Raw genomic sequence first — 13,249 nt, 5'->3', positions numbered from 1 at the left:
AAAGTCAAAAGCTAAAATGTTCATATTTTATCTAAATCAGAAACATAACATTTTACACTGAGCAGAGATTCCTTTAAACACAGTCTTAGATCCAATGAACCATGATTTTACCTAAAGACAGTTGTTTTTATTCGCTTTTTTCCCTTAAGAATCAATTTATGACAAGAAAAGAGAGAAAGGTAACAGTATATGAACTATTCATGGAATTCGATTGGAGTTTCTTTAAACTGAGCTTGCGTGACAACAACGTTAGGGAAGAAACAGCCTTCCAAGGGCTCTACTCATCTACATACATGTTGCATTTCTGCACAATTACACATGGATTACATTAATGTGCTTTCGCCCAGCCAAGTCTGCTCTGTATGAGCCAAATCCATTCTACATCATTTGCTATGCTTTCATGGAGTATTGTAGCAGAGCACACGCTGTAATCTTGTGTTATTGTGTCGGGATTAACATCAAATCTCATTAAAGCTATGGCGGATCACTGGAGGGGCAGGATTGAGGATCGGAGGGTTGGAGGGGGAGAAGGTTATCTTTATTTTTCATTAGGTTTTAAAAGCTGAACGTAAAAAAAGAAAGGGCAGATGAAGATACGAGGGTTTGAAATCTCAATTATATACGTCATCCAACGAGTCTCAAAGGGAGGTTGGTAAATGCGCACGGCTAAAAGTCACATTCAGCAGGGACGGACCAAACAGAGGTCAGGGGGTCAGAGCTAGATGTGTCGGAGGACAGCAAGGTGAAATACGCCACAAACGAAACAACTGAGCTCTCCACCGTCACCTCGCCTTGCAAACCCAAATACCACTCATCAGTTAGAGTTTTTTTCCCCCCAGCCTGGCATGCTCACGCTTCATAAACCTCGCTTTTATTACCAATAGATCCGTGAGGGTTGTAATTGCCTGAGTGATATACAACCCGCGGTGGGAAACAGCCTCAGATTCTCCACACTTTTAAAGAGGTCCACGGCGTTGTGAGGCAGAGGGACACGCCTCAACCTGCTCAATAAAACATACCGCTATGTTTGCACACTACATGTGTATGTATATAGAGCTCTGGCAAAGGGAATTTGCCCTCTAACAGATTAATCTCAGACAGAAGAACATTTAGATATTACAACCTAAAGCACAAGAAATGAAATCAGTTGGCAATTATATATATACACTCCTGAAATCCAGTTACTCTGAAAATCTGGGTAAAATAAGGGTAAAATAAATGCTATAGTTATCTTTTAGCATGTGCAATAAATAGGAAGACTGCTGCCTTGCATCCAGTAGAGAGTAATCTATAAAAGGTCACAGCTAAAGAAGCTGTTCACAGAGAGGTAAATTAAAGGAAAGTTGTGTGAAAGGAAAATGTACAGGAGAAACAGGAACACAAGAATAAAAAAACATTTTAGCAGCCATGAGAAGAGGACTAGAGGCACAGTTTACATTTGGCTTAAAGTCAAGGGGGAAGTTTCTACAGTCAGTGAGGAGCTGATTAAATGACGATGTTGTTCTTGATTGGCCAGCAGACTAACCACAAACCCCATTAAGAATCTATAGACTTTTGTCAAGAATACAATGAAAGTCATCAGACACAAAAATGTAGAAGACTTCAAGCTGTTTTTCAAAGCAAACTGGACTTTCATTAGACCTCAACAGAACCATAGGCTATGTTCACATTGCAGGCCTTGATGCTCAATTCCCATTTTTATTGCGAAATCCTATTTTTTTTATGTTGCGGTTCATATTTCCAAATATATGTGACTTCTATGTGATCTCCTGTTTGAACAGCAGTCATACAACGCAAGTCTCCCGCTTGCACAGTAGAGGACGCAATGACGTCACAGGCCAGCGTGCTCTTTTTTTCCGGAAGTAAACATGGATGGTAGTGCCGGCGCGTATGTAGCGGTCTTTTCCAACCATAAAAACACAATCTTTTCAATAAGGTTAAACAAAAATACTGCTCTCCGCATCATCATCTGCCATGGTTCTTGTTTTTCTTGCCGCTTCTGCGTAGCAAGACACATAATAGTGACCTTTGTCGGGTATTAATAATGTTCAGGTCAGATGAATCCGACCTGGCCATTCACACACAGGTCACATTTGAAAAGATCAGATTCGTATTGGATTCAGGACCACATAGCCAAATGGCCTGGGTTGGATTGGAAAAAAAACGGATCTCTGTTGTTCAGACTGTCATGAAAAGATCAGATCCAGGTCGCATATGGGCAAAAAAAAATTTGATTTGGGTCACTTCAGGCTGCGGTGTGAACGTAGCCTTAGTCTGATGGTCACTGACTGCATGGTAAATCGACACACTCTTCAGTAAAATGGAAATGGCCTGTGCTTGATCAGAATGCTTAATGCTACATTCAGTCGTTAACCCATTCACACACCCTAATGGTGGTAAGCTAAATCGTAGCCACAGCTGACCTGAGGCTCACTGACAATAGACTAAAATCTCCACACATTAACACAAAACATACTGTCTTAATCTATTAAAATTCTGAGAATTTTACATTTTATTTATATAACAAAAAATTCTAAATGCAGATATTATATAGAATCATATATATAACTGTTAAATGTATAATTATTGCTTGTGTCTGAAAAGCGTTCTAAGGAAGTAAAACTTATTTATACCCCTTTACACTTATTTCACTTTTATAGTCCATAACACTAGTAATATTCCTGATTCTTTACTGCTGCAAAAAGTTAGCAATGAAATATGTTTATGTAAATCTAAACATATCTACACATCCACATAATGAGAACCTATTGATGTTCACCGCCCTTCTTCTAACTCATACCTTTTTTAATAAAACCAGTGTGAGCCTTTTCCAAAACAATCTCATGTTTGGACATTAGTTTACTTTAAAACTTAAGTTTGTTGAGTACTTTCCAACAATAATTTAAATACGTATTATTTTCATGTTTGTTGGAGGATGTAAGATTTTAAGAAGTTAGATTATCTCTGTAATTATATCCTTCTGTCTGGTAGCTGTTCAGGAAACCATTGTTATAAAAATGAACAGCGATTTGAACCTAAAATATATCATGTGGAGTTCAATGAATACTTGTAATAAACGACTTCATCAATAAGTTCCATTAATTGCACCGACCTGTCGTACTTGTTCCCTGAACCGGATATGGACTGGCTGAACTTACATTTATTAAGCTGGAATAGAAAACAAGTGTTTGATCCTTTTTCTGGAGTAATTTAATTTAGACTGTAAGGCAATCAGACCCAATTCACTGTTTGCCTTATCCTCTATTAAGAAAACTACAAGTGAACCAGATTAAATCTCACACCAAGATCGCAAAGCTAACCAGAATAAACACATTTCAACATTTTTCAGCAAACTGATGTAATTCAAATCCCTTTGTTCAACATTTTTAAGACACACTTAGCATTGGAAGAGAGCAAACATGCAAACTCAGATATATATACCCCTCCCCCTCCTCCCAGCAGAACACCATGCTTCTAAGTGAGCCACCAGAGACCTACTAAAACACATATAGAGGCCCCATTAGATGGAAGAAATATCAGCACAGCAACACTACAACCACTGATTGCCGAACGCATGCTCTTTTTTTAAATTCACGCCAGGGTGGAGGGTGTTGAAGTCGACAGCTCATCAGCAGCTGCACAGTGTGAACTCGCTGTAAGTGGAGAGAACGGTTTAGAAAAATAAAGCTCATCAAACACGGCTATCAGTAGAGGGGTCTGCTGATGGCACCAAGAGAGATGCAGAAAATAACGAGATACATCAGATATTTGGGAGCATTCTAGAAGAAAAAGAAAATACATTATTTTGTACAAATTGAAATGGAGTTTGTCTAAATGAGAGAACAGTCAAGTTTGTTTACTTATATATTTCAACTTAATCAACCACATGAGTGGATATCATAATGATGCTGGTCATGTTAATCATGAACTCCAAACCCAACAACTGATGAACGAGATTAAGTCCATCCTCAGAAGTACCTTATGGCTCCTGCAGGCATATCTCTCTCTCTCTCTCTCTCTCTCTCTCTCTCTCTCTCTCTCTCTCTCTCTCTCTCTCTCTCTCTCTCTCTCTCTCTCTCTCTCTCTCTCTCTCTCTCTCTCTCTCTCTCTCTCTCTCTCTCTCTCTCTCTCTCTCTCTCTCTCTCTCTCTCTCTCTCTCTCTCTCTCTCTCTCTCTCTCTCTCTCTCTCTCTCTCTCTCTCTCTCTCTATATATATATATATATATATATATATATATATAGATATATATATATATATATCTATATATATACACCAAATTGGATCTTTTGCTATGCTAGGCATGAATCTATCTGCAATGAGTATACATTTCTATACTACAAAAGACAACTCACATTTTATTTGTATAAAAAATGGAATGCAAAAAGTTTTTTTTTTCTTCTTTGAAGCATGTCAGAATAGCATTAAAGGATACTCTAGAACAGGCATACCCAAAGTCGGTTCTCAAGGGCTGCTATCCTGCAGGTTTTTATAGGTTTCCCTGCCTTTGCACACCTGATTCTGATTAATGCAGTTCAGAAAAAGCCTGTTAATCAGCTATCCATGTAAACCAGCTGTGCTAGAGCAGGGAAACCTTTAAAACCTGCAGCATAGCGGACCTTGAGGACCGACCTTGGGCATTCCTGCGCTAGAAGGTATGGAAAATATCTAATCGACAAACCATCAGCCGAATCATTTTGTCCTCTACAAGTACAGCCAAACATTTTTATATCAAAAAATTGTACAGAAGGAGGGTATTATTCTTCATATATAGCTTAAAAGAACTCCGGCACTAAAACTCACTCTGGCACTTTACCTTGCATCTCACTAAAAGGAATTTATACTGTAGGAATCTTATGAAAAATGTAGTACAGACCCTCCATCCACATTGTCATTGGGCGAGAGGTAAGCAGGAATAAGCCAGATTGATGGGCGTAGTTCAATTTGAAATACTCACAGTATCCATCTAGAAAGGCTCATGTGGAAAGTGTTTGCAAAAAGGGAGGGCACATTCAGTACAACTGTTGGAGCTGATTGGATAACGCACCAATTGGCACCCGCCTCCATGGTGTGCCTTTAGCCAATCACAGCAGCAGTAGCAGCTTGCCATAATCACATTAACTGATGAATTAAACACTTACCAAATATCATCGGGAGGATGGTGCAAGTATCTTTCCCATCCACAAAAGCACAAATGGCATCCTTCACTACAGTAAGTTCAGCCATTCCCCCATTTACGGACCATTTTTGTAAGATTGTTAAAGAAAATTATAGAGAGGTCCTACTTTTCAAAGGCTTACACGCTGTTTTGTGCTAAAACCTCAACAAAAGTAATATCTTTAAATATGGGTTTCTATGTCTTTTTTGTTCAGTTTCGAATAAACTTCAAATAGAGGCAGAATAAGTTAGTGACTGAGAGGAAAAGTTCAACAGTAGGACACAAAAAATTGCTACAAATGTTTAGGAGTATGTTTAGCATTTTTCAGGCCTTACTTTCTCCCAAATTTTGAGCCTATTTTTTCATTACCACATATCTTCTCACATAATTTAAAATAGATACCATAAACAGTGTAACTACCCACAGGTAGTGACAGTAACGCACCAATTGGCACCTGTCTCCATGGTGTGCCTTTAGCCAATCACAGCAGCAGTAGCAGCTTGCCATATCACATTAACTGATGAATTAAACACTTACCAAATGTCGTCAGGAGGGTGGTGCAAGTATCTCTCCCATCCAAAAAAGCTCAAATTGCCTCCGTTTGCTTATTTAGAGGGAAATGGAGCCAGAACCGGCATATAGCCATCATTGTTTTGCTCCAGCCGGCCACTTCTGGTGATGTCTTTTGTTACACATCACTGCATTTCTGATAAGAAGTATCTTTGGGAGTTTATGCATTCACAACTGTCACAACAATTTATCTTATTTGCAAGGTAAGGCAACATATGGGGTTACACCCTGGACAGTTTGCTATTCTATCACAAACTTACATAGAGACACCCTGGATAAACAACGATGCATCCAAACACTCATATCTAGGAGAAATTTCTGGGAACTTTATAGAATCTTGGCATGTGTTCATACAAGTAACAGGAATCTGACTATAGCTGCAAGAAGGAAGGGCTAAAAAAAAACGCACTATTGGTTTTTATTTTTATCTCGACGTATAACTCCAGTGCCCTGCCTGTATAAAAACACTATCCCTTGAAGAAGATGTGGTGGGAGAGCTGAAAGAATTACTAGTGAGGACCCTTCAAGTCCGCGGCATTCCATTAGCAGAGCCAGTGATGTACTGCCGTACCACCTCTCTTCTCTCCCCTTTGCACACTCAGTTAGGGGGGAAGATGGGGGACCAGTTACTCTGCCTCCACCCGCCACCCTCCCTCCCTCTCCTTCACACACACCTCACACCCTCCATCACTCACCACCCATCACAAGACCTCCACAGATGGGCCTGCTACTAACACATACACTCACACACATGCAAAGAGGTTCTAGACACAAGTCCTTGCACTCAAGTCCAGACACACACGCTAACAGCTTTCAGCTTAAACCCCACACTCTAATTTCGTCCTCAAGTATTTCATCTGTGGCTCAGAAAACAACGGCTGACTGGGAAACCCAATTAGCACCATCAGATCTACCTGAGAGAGGAAGCCTACGCTGGCAATATAAAGCAACAGACAGATAGTCGAAGTCTAATGAGACAATTCGCCGTTTATTAAAATGGCAGAATACATATTGTTATTGGAGATGTGTCCTTTGAAGCTTTGCTGTATGCATGTGAATTTGTAAGCAAATTTAATCCATATTATTCTGTACATACTTGTAATTATATCAGACAGTGTTTCAAACTTAATTTGAAGTTAAAAAAAATGAAGTAGAATTCAATCGTCCTGTTATTTTGAAGAAAGTGCTCCTCTGCCACTCTTTCAGGTTTTTGGCCTTTTTATTTATAGCGTCTTTTCCAGTCAGGACACTCGAAAGCGATTCATACTACAGTAAGTTCAGCCATTCCCCCATTTACGGACCATTTTTGTAAGATTGTTAAGGAAAATTATAGAGAGGTCCTACTTTTCAAAGGCTTACACGCTGTTTTGTGCTAAAACCTCAACAAAAGTAATATCTTTAAATATGGGTTTCTATGTCTTTTTTGTTCAGTTTCGAATAAACTTCAAATAGAGGCAGAATAAGTTAGTGACTGAGAGGAAAAGTTCAACAGTAGGACACAAAAAATTGCTACAAATGTTTAGGAGTATGTTTAGCATTTTTCAGGCCTTACTTTCTCCCAAATTTTGAGCCTATTTTTTCATTACCACATATCTTCTCACATAATTTAAAATAGATACCATAAACAGTGTAACTACCCACAGGTAGTGACAGTAACGCACCAATTGGCACCTGTCTCCATGGTGTGCCTTTAGCCAATCACAGCAGCAGTAGCAGCTTGCCATATCACATTAACTGATGAATTAAACACTTACCAAATGTCGTCAGGAGGGTGGTGCAAGTATCTCTCCCATCCAAAAAAGCTCAAATTGCCTCCGTTTGCTTATTTAGAGGGAAATGGAGCCAGAACCGGCATATAGCCATCATTGTTTTGCTCCAGCCGGCCACTTCTGGTGATGTCTTTTGTTACACATCACTGCATTTCTGATAAGAAGTATCTTTGGGAGTTTATGCATTCACAACTGTCACAACAATTTATCTTATTTGCAAGGTAAGGCAACATATGGGGTTACACCCTGGACAGTTTGCTATTCTATCACAAACTTACATAGAGACACCCTGGATAAACAACGATGCATCCAAACACTCATATCTAGGAGAAATTTCTGGGAACTTTATAGAATCTTGGCATGTGTTCATACAAGTAACAGGAATCTGACTATAGCTGCAAGAAGGAAGGGCTAAAAAAAAACGCACTATTGGTTTTTATTTTTATCTCGACGTATAACTCCAGTGCCCTGCCTGTATAAAAACACTATCCCTTGAAGAAGATGTGGTGGGAGAGCTGAAAGAATTACTAGTGAGGACCCTTCAAGTCCGCGGCATTCCATTAGCAGAGCCAGTGATGTACTGCCGTACCACCTCTCTTCTCTCCCCTTTGCACACTCAGTTAGGGGGGAAGATGGGGGACCAGTTACTCTGCCTCCACCCGCCACCCTCCCTCCCTCTCCTTCACACACACCTCACACCCTCCATCACTCACCACCCATCACAAGACCTCCACAGATGGGCCTGCTACTAACACATACACTCACACACATGCAAAGAGGTTCTAGACACAAGTCCTTGCACTCAAGTCCAGACACACACGCTAACAGCTTTCAGCTTAAACCCCACACTCTAATTTCGTCCTCAAGTATTTCATCTGTGGCTCAGAAAACAACGGCTGACTGGGAAACCCAATTAGCACCATCAGATCTACCTGAGAGAGGAAGCCTACGCTGGCAATATAAAGCAACAGACAGATAGTCGAAGTCTAATGAGACAATTCGCCGTTTATTAAAATGGCAGAATACATATTGTTATTGGAGATGTGTCCTTTGAAGCTTTGCTGTATGCATGTGAATTTGTAAGCAAATTTAATCCATATTATTCTGTACATACTTGTAATTATATCAGACAGTGTTTCAAACTTAATTTGAAGTTAAAAAAAATGAAGTAGAATTCAATCGTCCTGTTATTTTGAAGAAAGTGCTCCTCTGCCACTCTTTCAGGTTTTTGGCCTTTTTATTTATAGCGTCTTTTCCAGTCAGGACACTCGAAAGCGATTCATACTACAGTAAGTTCAGCCATTCCCCCATTTACGGACCATTTTTGTAAGATTGTTAAGGAAAATTATAGAGAGGTCCTACTTTTCAAAGGCTTACACGCTGTTTTGTGCTAAAACCTCAACAAAAGTAATATCTTTAAATATGGGTTTCTATGTCTTTTTTGTTCAGTTTCGAATAAACTTCAAATAGATGCTGAATAAGTTAGTGACTGAGAGGAAAAGTTCAACAGTAGGAAAAAAAAATTGCTACAAATGTTTAGGAGTATGTTTAGCATTTTTCAGGCCTTATATTCTCCCAAATCTTTAGCCTATTTTATCATTACCACATATCCTCTAACATAATTTAAAATAGGAACCAAAAACAGTGTTACTACCCACAAGTAGTGACAGTAAAGGAGGAAAACGTATCCATGCTAGACTTAGTCAGCCAACAGGTGCATTTTATTTATACTCGAAAAAAAATTTTGACTTCTAAGAAATTTAACGGTAAGTTGGAATTACAAATCAAGATGTAGAGCTACAGGACCACACCTGTCATAGGAATTAAATATGGCTGAAACTCACATCCATGATGGTTAAATATTTCTATCTTGAAAGATTTTGTTGCAGTTCATTGTCATTAATATGCAACTTTAGTCAATAGTAAACCTAGCATTTAATGCATCAGCGCTCTCTTTATGCACAAAATACAGCAAAGATCAGTGCTCTGCTGTTATTGTTGTAACAGGGGCCACAGTGGTGATTGAAAAAAATGAAGCATTAAATTGTGCACAAGTAGGAAAGTAGAAAGCTATCCCCTCAGAGTTTACCTTACCCGTACTTCCAGATTGTGGGGAAAATGAAAGACAATATAAAAAAGGCCTAAATAAATCTGGCAGGTTGTTTGGGATACCAAGTAGAAACCTAAACAGAGTGAGGAAACAGGGACGCTTTAAGAATACAGTGATTTTCCTAGAGTTAACTACTGGTGATGCTAAAGTTAGCTTCCGCTTCGAAGGACTTTTTCGGGTGGTGAAATAAAGGGTTTGTTTTAGAGGTTTTTGAATGCATCCGAGTGACAGGTCATCTTTGGATAAAAGCAGGAAGTGCTTTAAATAATCCAACCTGGACTGAAAAACTTTACTTTACTAAATAAACACATGGCTTTTGGAAATATGGACCAGGTTAGATTAAGGAAAGTCAAAAACTAGATACAATGGGATGGATGGATGGATGGATGGATGGATGGATGGATGGATGGATGGATGGATGGATGGATGGATGGATGGATGGATGGATGGATGGATGGACGGACGGACGGACGGACAGTTGGATGGATGGATGGACGGTTGGATGGATAGATGGTTGGATGGATGAATGGACGGATGGATGAATGGTTGGATTGATGGTTGGATGGATGGAGGGATGAACGGACGGACGGTTGGATGGATAGATGGTTGGATGGATGAATGGATGGATGGACGTATGGATGGATGGATGGACGGACTGATGGTTGGACGGACGGATGGTTGGATGGATGGACTGACGGTTGGACGGATGGTTGGATGGATGGATGGATGGATGGATGGATGGACGGATGGATGGATAGATGGATGGACGGACAGATGGTTGGATGGATGGATGGATGCAATTTCCTATGTGAACACAGCTTATATCTAGATGGAAATTTTCAACATAAAACTGTTTATATGAATCAGTAAAACAGAAAAAAGGGAGAAAAGACTTTTCCTGTTTTTTTTTTTCAAATTACCTAATTCTTTAAATCTAGTATTATATTTTATCCTGAACCCAACAGACAGGAATGGGAGAGTGGAGCGGGTGTGGAGGAAAGCCCCAGTTTACCTACCGTATGCTTTTTTCTAACTTTCTGATAATTTCAGCAAAAAGAGCAGATTTAATGAGGTTTTAAACTTGCAAGATCAAATAAACACAAACAATAATAAAGCAAAATCAGCAGATAAAAGTTTAAAAAATGTTGCACAATTTGGGGTCAGCAACAAGTTAGAAGCTTAAAAACGATGGTCCTCACCTTCAACTCCCATAGACGTCTTTAAAAGGATAATTTATGTTAAAACAATATTCCACTCTGAATCCAACTCAATGTCAGTACGTTCCAACCTTTCAGTTCCCGACAGGAATCAGAAAAAAAAGCTCCTTGTTAACACTTTCCACCTGGTAGTTAGCTCCACATCATCGTGGATGGTGAGGAGAGTCTCCTCCAGCGATGTGTGAGAAGCAAAACAAGGAGAGGCAGGAGCAGAACGAGTTTAGGGAAGGGAGGGATGCTAGTGGCTCACATCGTTAAAAAAAGTCATAATCTGAGGAATCGGCGAGTGCTCAGCGAGGGGATCGAGCCACCACAGAGGAATATGAAGAAGAAGGAAAGGCGGAGGAGGAGAGAGGCATGAAGGCAGGCAGCGGTGAATGAGTGGAGGATGCAATTGCCCTCCCCTCACACTGCTGAGTGTCTCTCTCTCTCCCTCTCTCCCTTTCTCCTGCACAGATACAGTGGCGAGCACACTCCTACCCCCCGCCCTGCTACAGATTGCATTGCACTGATGAAATTTTAATGGTTCTTTTAGGAAGAATAATGAACATGTGAGTCCCTGGAGTTGCTCATAAGAGGGGAGGTTCTGCACAGCATACACCTACAGAGGTATGCAACAAACATGCAAAAGACGCTGTACTCTGTACTCCCTCACACACCAAACTCTCACACTCCTGTCATTCTCTCTTCATTTGCATAACATTTACAAAAATACACACACAGATATATACATCCTCGCGCAATACCAGCTCTACACTAAAGAATATCAAACATTGCTTCTGACAGATACACACGAAAAGCTCTCATCACAAAAAGGAAGATGGGGTGGGGGAGTAGACCGAGAGATCCAACCCATCCTCAAAATGCTCTCTTGGAATGCATTCCCATCCACACACACACACACTCACACACCGGCACACACCCAAAGGAAGAGGAACAAAGAGCGCAATGGCAGCGTGTAGAGACACCAGTAGGAACATGAAGATCGGAGGATAAATCTGATGCAGATGCAGAAAAACAAGACTGCTTTAAAAAAAAAGTGCTTTAAAAAAAGCTCACAAGTTGTTGAAGAAGTGATGTTTAGTTTCCAGTCTGCAAAACTTTCAAGCTCAAAATATATTATGTTTATTCCATTAGTTAAATAATAAATTAATGTTTCAAAATGCTAAAACATACATTGAAAAACACTGGAAGGTTTAATACTTTCCTATCTAGTAAAATGTATCTTAAAATGTCTATTATCTTTGTTTTTTGTTTAGCTTTATCTACATTTTCAGTCTATATATTGCATTGATTGATGGGTTGTCTGGATAGTATATGAGTTCATTTTATTCACGTAAAAAAAAGCATTTCCCAGACCATGTGATACAAAATCATCAAGGGATTATGGGGACCCTACTCTAAGGAGTTTCAAAACAAAACCTAAGGACCTTGATGATAGCAGCAGCTATTTTGTGCAATGAAACAGAAAAAAAGGAGTAAAAACAGTAGGTTAGCACGCTCCACTAGATATACAGAAACGCTGCCAGTCTGTGACTGTGTGCAGCTTTCTTTCCTGTGCATGTTCAAACCCCTTATGTCGTATTTAATGTCTTCAGTCTGGTTAAGATATGAACAATAGTGAGAAAACTAGGGAATATCTGTTCATATTCACCAAACAAGGACTGATAAAGCTATCTGGTGCTTCAGCGTTTTGTAAAGACTCAAAAGCTTTAATTTAGCAGCCACCTCCTACTGTTCAAATGGGTCCCCTTCTCATTAACCAACAGCAGAGTTGTAGCATCAAACGCATAACAGGGACATTAAAATAAATGTGGCCATGACAGCAGTTCTTAGATAGTTTATGAAAACAGCCAATAAACTCCAAGTGAACTCTCTCTGGATGTAAAAATGACTCCCAGCCCCCATATTTCTCAATCAAACGGTGCGGCGTACCTAAAGTTCCTAGAAAATCCACCTGTGAGGATACTACCCATCTACAAGCAAAGCCAGAGGGAAGAAAATATTCTTCAGGCTTCTGAGACTAACTGCATAGTTACTCGCTTCTGACACATGAATTCCCAACAGACCACAACTAAGTTTGAAAATAAAGTCAAGAGGACAAATTGTTCAGAACAAGCAGCTTGGTCTTTCTGGCACGCAGAGCCACTTTTAAGTGTCTCAGTTGTCTCTGTCTTTGAAACAAAACAACACTGGAAAGACAACAAGCCTGGTGAGTTTTTATGGAAGACGATTGAGGTCTGTCAATAATGACAGAAATGCCAGTGGGAGACAGCAAGGAGAGCACTTAAGAGCCAAACAGGGGTTTAGCCGTAGCTGTATTGTGTGACATGTGAGTCGGTGATTATCCTGGCAAACAAAAACTCAGTGTAGCTCACAAGGTTAAAATGACCTGGAAATACAATGTCCCTCTCTCTATTTGAAAAC

The 13,249-nt window shown here is 39.8% G+C and overlaps 1 protein-coding gene across 1 annotated transcript in view; it reads right to left on the bottom strand.

Annotated features, from left to right (window-relative positions):
• nav3 (neuron navigator 3) overlaps nt 1-11,188 on the bottom strand; it is a 379,763-nt gene extending 368,575 nt beyond the window's left edge. Inside the window, exon 1 of the mRNA XM_038281868.1 lies at nt 10,805-11,188. The gene's annotated coding sequence lies outside the window, so the exon portion shown is untranslated. The remainder of the gene's footprint in view (nt 1-10,804) is intronic.
• Between the last annotated feature and the right edge of the window lie 2,061 nt (nt 11,189-13,249).

The sequence above is a fragment of the Cyprinodon tularosa genome, unplaced genomic scaffold, assembly GCF_016077235.1.
Source record: "Cyprinodon tularosa strain WSP-4 unplaced genomic scaffold, ASM1607723v1 ctg177, whole genome shotgun sequence".
In the NCBI taxonomy this organism is placed as follows: Eukaryota; Metazoa; Chordata; class Actinopteri; order Cyprinodontiformes; family Cyprinodontidae; genus Cyprinodon; species Cyprinodon tularosa.
This window is presented reverse-complemented; position numbering and strand designations above follow the sequence as displayed.